The 7,400-nt window shown below is 33.2% G+C and overlaps 1 protein-coding gene across 2 annotated transcripts in view; it reads right to left on the reverse strand.

The window, feature by feature from the left end:
* LOC106460421 (Kv channel-interacting protein 2-like) overlaps nt 1-7,400 on the reverse strand; it is a 134,065-nt gene that overhangs the window by 45,838 nt on the left and 80,827 nt on the right. The window lies entirely within an intron of this gene.

The following is a 7,400-nucleotide window of genomic DNA, read 5'->3' on the forward strand; positions in this document are numbered from 1 at the left end:
ACTATGTAATTGTATTTAATACATTAGAACAGAGAGAACTATGTAATTGTATTTAATACATTAGAACAGAGAACTATGTAATTGTATTTAATACATTAGAACAGAGAGAACTATGTAATTGTATTTAATACATTAGAACAGAGAACTATGTAATTGTATTTAATACATTAGAACAGAGAGAACTATGTAATTGTATTTAATACATTAGAACACAGAATTATGTAATTGTTTTTAATACATTAGAACAGAATACTAATTGTATTTAATACATTAGAACAGAGAACTATGTAATTGTATTTAATACATTAGAACAGAGAACTATGTAATTGTATTTAATACATTAGAACAGAGAGAACTATATAATTGTATTTAATACATTAGAACAGAGAACTATGTATTCGTATTCAATCCATCTGTATACTTGTATATTCATATCTATAAATCCAAGAACAACTAAATTTTAAATTTCAACGTTTCATTCAAATGTACAAAAGTTTATCTTTGAGCTACAATAGGAAATATTAGAACAGATTACTCCTATTATAAATTAGTAATATATAGTTAAGTCACTCATTACGTAAAACCATTCTTAATACAGATGCCTGACAAGCATATACTTAGAATAAAAAGCGAGATTCGCTGAATGAATCTACAAACTGAGATCTAAGTTCAAACACAAAGTGCCGTCTTTTTTTATTGCGTGCAAGTCTTAAACTGAAGTCCTTAGAACTTTTGTTTTAGGATTTTTTTTCCAGTGGTGGCTGTAGAAGTTTGAATTACACTACATATGCTCAAGTACGGTTTGATCCATCTCTTATGTTTATTATTGATGAATAAAATATGGCGGGTTACATTCACGGTAACTTGAAAAATAAATAAAATAAAAAACAGAAGAATATTCCAAGAAAAGTTGAAAAAAAAACTGTTTTACGTAATCCACTTGACATAACCGACAGCCTCGGGAGATGATGATCGACTGCAGTATAGAAAAAACGCCTTGACTACAGCTGTCTAAGTAGGACTTTGAAATCTTCTCAGATAGGGTTAGAAGATTGATTCTCATCATCATGAACCTAAGACAGGATTGTCACTATGAACCAACAAATATGTAAAGCACGACGTCTTTTGAGATACTGGTTGTTTTCAAAATAAACTATAAAAGTACACTGACGCTTTATAATGCGAATAAAAATTTCAAACATACAAGGATGATCTTCGCCGTGATAGCCTGGAAAACAACAACTCATTGATGCAAAAGTTAAGGTTTTTCACATAAAATACTAAGTTTACTAGGCCTGAGGTTGTTAGTTTTAAAAGTATGTTACTCAAAAGGAATAAGGAGATTAATCACAAAGTGTTGACTTTCAACTGTTTGGATTATAAACGTAATGAAATTCAGCTTTCACCTGTCTACAATTCTTTGCAAGTTTTATCCAACTGAAATCAAAGGCACCAATTACTTCACTCAGATCTGCAATAAAGAATTCGATGAATGGTGGATTATCGTTATTCTACTCAGATTCGGGTCGTTTTATGTTTTATTTATTTCTTAATTAAGTGATAAGTTTTATAAATCAGAACGTGCGTTTGTACGATGATCATTTAGGTGATTTCTTTATCGGAAGAAGCTGATGACGACTTCTGATGAAGAGTGAAATCTTCTTCCAATAAAAATAGCAAGGAAAAATCGCAAAAACCCATGTTACTGTGAGTAAACATTCGTAGAACTAGGGTTAGAGAGTATTTTCATGTACCTGCTACATGTCACTACCAGAGATAAACATTCGCAGAACTAGGGTTAGAGAGTATTTCCATGTACCTGCTTCACTTCACTACCAAAGATCTGAAGATCATTATTTTAGTTTGGGGCCCTTTACTACTCGAAATCCTTGGATTTTAGATACACTTATCTTAACCTTAGAACTGAAAGTTCCTAAAATACAGTTACTTTTTTACATGCAGTCAATATCCGAATACAATTATAGCATCAATACATCACCATTTGAACAGATAATTAAATAAAACCCTAAACCCAGAGTCCCAGGCTATAACTAGAAAGAAATGAAAAAATATAAACTATTTTTTACAAGTAGTACATATTACAAGATCAGGCGAACACAAAGTTTGTTGAGTGGACTTTGAATCATAGCTATTAAGACATATTATTATAAAGTATAATATGTCCAATGCAAAAAGAGTTGCCTCACTGGAGTAAAGTCGGATACCAAATTGGTGACTAATACTTAACATAGATCAATTTCTTCTTGAAAAATTGAAATTCGAACACACGACGTTTAGATAAACTGATCTGGAAGGTCTACAAGTGTCGTATGATTAAGTCTTCACGTTCATTAAATAATAAATAGAACAGAATGAGAGAACTCTTGAGGAACATCAAACAACGTTGTGGTTCAAAAAAAGCAAATACCACAAAATGGAGTGGTAATCTTGCAGTTGATTAGCAATAAACCCAACTTACACTTTGTTCAACTAACGGTAAAACACAGCTCATTGTTTGAATACCTTACTTTTCCACTTTCAAAGCCAATATATATATAAACTTGGTTAACAATCCTCTAGATAAAACAAATTACATAATTTTGTCATCTTAGTTTGCAAGTTAAATAAGTATTTGGTGTGGTCTAGAAACAAGACAATTCGTTATGCAGAGCATGGTAATTATCTTTGGCATTAGCTAATATATATATGTTTAGTTCTTATGTGATATTGTTTTCAAGATTGGACATATTTTGTCTAAAATGCAATCTAACAGAAAATTTTGATTTAAGATATACTGAATCGCAGGGGCAAAATAAATCGTTTGGAATAGAAACGTCGATGAGAATAACGAATTAAATATTCAAAGATATATATATATAAATGAATTTACAAGTTAGCAAGTTCAACTCTCGTGACAATTGGATATATAATCTGTCATCACTGCTAAGACAAATATAATTAAAACACTATATTTTAGAGCAATTTAAAGAGAAAAAAAAAAGAAAACTAGATGTCGCAAGTCCAGTATTGTAGTTGAAGTTGGGCTGATAATCTTGATTAAGATAAATTAGCTAAGAAAACATTTGCGAACGAATTCAAGAGAAGAAACCCAATGTTCAACAGAAAACAACAACTTGTATTTATTACGTAAAAATCATAACATTAAAATCTATATAAATAATACATTTGCGTTTGCCTATCCGGAAATTGTCTTGCAAATTTCTCGATCAAACGCTACAAATCTCATCTTGTTAGAAAGGCCTTTGTCCGAAGAGTCCGGATTGCATATTGGTTTTTCCATTCAGAATCACCTTACCTGTTTTTTTTCCATTCAGAATCGCCTTACCTGTTTTTTCCATTCAGAATCACCTTACCTGCTTTTTTATTCAGAATCACCTTAACTGTTTTTTCCCATTCAGAATCACCTTAACTGTTTTTTTCCATTCAGAATCACCTTAACTGTTTTTTTTCCATTCAGAATCATCTTAACTGTTTTTTCATTCAGAATCACCTTACCTGTTTTTTTTTCATTCAGAATCGCCTTACCTGTTTTTTTCCATTCAAAATCACCTTACCGTTTTTTTCATTCAGAATCACCTTATCTGTTTTTTCATTCAGAATCACCTTACCTGTTTTTCCATTCAGAATCACCTAACCTGTTTTTTCATTCAGAATCACCTTACCTGTTTTTTTCATTCAGAATCACCTTACCTATTTTTTTCATTCAGAATCACCTTACCTGTTTTTTTTCATTCAGAATCACCTTACCTGTTTTTTTACTCAGAATCACCTTACCTGTTTTTTGCTTAGTCAAACTTTTTAATGTAACGAGCTTGCTACACGATTGCACAATGTCGTTTTCATCACGTGACGACTGGCTTCAATTTAGTTTTTAATTTGCAAAGTATTTCACGCAAACAACATTTAACCCACTTATTATTTCCTAAAAAAATTAACATTACACTAAATACAATTGCTATGAGCTTTCTCGACTTACTTAGGTCTAAAATACGCATGTGTAGTTTGTTCAAAACCATGTGCTTTCCACTTTGTGAACACGCATTCAGATGTGTCTGCATACTCACCTAAGTTTGCCTTCATTACAACTTTACGTTTACTTCTCTTTGCAATAACCCAGCTTCGGTTCTTTTCATAGACTGCTATAAACACCTTTTAGCTACTTTTTTCTTTACTACGGGTTTTATTGTTTGTTTTTATGAATTTCTTTGTTTCAACACGTAAAACTGTGTTATACACTGAACGCTTATAACTATTTCATTCTCTGTACACTATTATAAGTACCATTACTATAGTCTATTGTTTACTTTACGTGTAGTTTTATTAACTAAAGTTATGTCTACGTGAGTTTGTTTGTCAGACCAAATTTTCAAATAAACCAAGATTTATCGATCTAATATATAATGCCTGCAAGAAAGCGTAGCTTAAATGCTGTGCGTAAAAATGATAGAATAAGAAAAATTCAAACGAAGGACATTAAACTACCGCAAATATTTTGCGGGTCGCACATAGTATATACATATTACTACGAGACTGAAAAAGGATAAAGGAGGCCCGACATGGCCAGGTGGTTGGGGCGTTTGGCTCGTAATCTGCGGGTCGCGGGTTCGAATCCCCGTCACACCGAACATGCTCGCCCTTTTCAGCCGTGAGGGCGTTATAATGTGACGGTCAATCCCACTAATCGTTGATAAAAGAGTAGCCCGAGAGTTGGCGGTGGGTGGTGATGACTAGATAAAGGAAATTAAGATAACTGAAAAAAAAACAACATTAAGGGTGAACATGAGACTTGAAATACATTAAAATACAAACAATCGGAAATACTCCAGCACGATGCAAAAAAAAAAAAAAACAGAGCTGGTCACACAAACTTACTGCACCTTCCAATATTAAGCAAGGCTGCAGTAATGTTTAGCATTAGCAGGATAACACAGTCGATTTAATTTTTCTGCAATATCAAAACACCAGTGAAATTTAGTTGCTGCAACTGTTCTGGTATTAATCAAAGCACCAGTTCTATTTCATCTCTAGGTATTCTACAATTGTATTTATTTCTCTCAGTGTTCTTAACAGTCTTCAGTGGGGAAACATGTTTTATACAAATAATCACGTGTAGTACCTCTACCTAGCAATAACATATGTATAAGTATGTATTTCAGCCAGATGTAGTTGACAATTGTTTATGGACAGCTGTTGGGAAACAAGTGGAACACTCACACGGCTGATTCATCCGAAGCTGAAGTGGTCTCCGTACTACTTCACCATCTATGTACTTAGAAACCAACACTATTACCTTTAACATCAATAAACACTTTGTTCCTCAGAAAATGTCAACTGGTTCGATGTTTTGGAAGACATTCCTCTTTCCTCAATTCTCTGACCGAATCTGTGGTCTAATAGCAGCCACAGCTTCTAGAAACTCCTTTTTTTTTTTTTGGTGATAGAATTCCTTCTCGCTGAACAACGATACTTCATCAGATTTCATTCGTTAGATTCTAAATTCTTGATGAATTTTAAAACCTTCACATGCTAGCTCCTCGAAAGTGTGTGTGCTGATGGATTCACTGAAATAATAGATGTATGCTGTCCACATTCACACAAATTGTGATTTCGAACTTCATAGCTCACACTTTTTCTGAAAGAATCAAAATATTTCTTTTTTTTGTTTTAGCAACATGGTGTTTCTTAAATTTGGAAGAAATTTGGCTGCAAGAGTAACGTCATGATTTGTTATATCCTTATTCAGATAAATGGTATCACAATGTCAGACAAACTTTCACCAGGATCATCCTCAAATCTGACTATCTTACAACAATATCTCAATTGTACAGCTGAATGTCATCAAAACGTCCAACGACATCCAGTGTAGAACTGTCCAGTCACAAAAGGAAACGTTAATTCACTTGGTTCTACCCAAGCATTCCTCTTGGAATCTCTCGAACGATCTTTCTAGATCCTGCCTGCTTAACTAGATGGCAAGTTTATAGCTTCATATCACCATTCCGTGATAATTAAAACCATCAAATGTTAACCATATTGCCAAAGCAGAGCACTGAGCCAATATAAACTAAAGTGTAGGACAGTGATTTATGATTGACATGTACATCCTTACATACACAAGGTGTGCATGCAATCTGGGCAGAATGGTGCACGCCAAAGTAAGTATATTCAACAATATCTGCATGTACCTAGGCCACTAGACGAACATCAAAGATTACCAAATAATTTGTCTTTAAACCCTGGTTTGCCTAGATCTGATACAACATTGGACACTCTGTGGTGTAGCAGAATGGAAGTGCTCAGTAACTACCATTAACTAACCATGCCTGCTCAGAACATATCACAAATGCCTTTACCCAGTGATGCGACAAGCTGAGAGTCGACTTTAGATCTACAGCATCAGGACAGTTGCTCATCCTTATCAATGTGCATTCTTACTCAAACTAAATCCTGGTCATGGCATCAAAATATCTCATGTAACTAACAATGGTAATCTCTATTAATATAAATAAGCTAACAGATAGTTGAATTTGCAAATAATAGGAGGATAGTGGGTTTAGTCCATAAATAATAAAAGAAATGAAACACTGAAGAGGCGAAGTGAAAATATGAAACTAGTTATCCAATTGATAAAACCTAAATATTTGTTACAATAAATATAAAAATATACGTGTATCATCATAAGAATGAAAAACGAAAGTCATTTATGATAAGTGAATGAAAATTAAGGTCGAACTAAAAGCAAAATTGAACTTAAAGCTTGAACTGTAGCAAAAGAAGAATAAACTGGAAAGCACACACTGGCTCGATGACTTAGACGAAGACATATCACGAATCACGACTTTGTAGATTGAAGTTCAGGACAAGGAAGACTTACTAGAAATATACATAGAATAAATCAGCAAAATCGTAGTTTTTTTGCTGATACAATGATGTTCAATGGGTATTAATATGACATACCGTCTCTCCATCCACCTGTGACAGCTGTACAAGCTGTATGCATACACCAATAAGTTATGACTGCCTCGTACAGTTTCCTCGGGAGTTACTGAACTAGCACTGAATTGCGCCTATAATGAAACCTACAGTCCCAAAAGGTTCTACAAGCGTCATAAGGAGTAAATATTTGAATATTTTTCGGACATATAAGAGAGTGCAATCGTATGATACCCCCCCCCAAGTTTGTAATTAGTATTCCCTTTGGAATATCTTTACGAATGTCCAATAATTTGCGTTTATATTAGCTGTAAGTTACTTCAAAAAATATATAATATTATACAAATTAGTGCATAAACTGGAAATACTTGTGCATTTTTAGTAATCTTTTTCCAAATTAACAAAAGTGAAAATTGTAAATTTAATACCACTAGACATATCATAAT

This window comes from Limulus polyphemus, unplaced genomic scaffold, assembly GCF_000517525.1.
Source record: "Limulus polyphemus unplaced genomic scaffold, Limulus_polyphemus-2.1.2 Scaffold767, whole genome shotgun sequence".
NCBI classification, from domain to species: domain Eukaryota; kingdom Metazoa; phylum Arthropoda; class Merostomata; order Xiphosura; family Limulidae; genus Limulus; species Limulus polyphemus.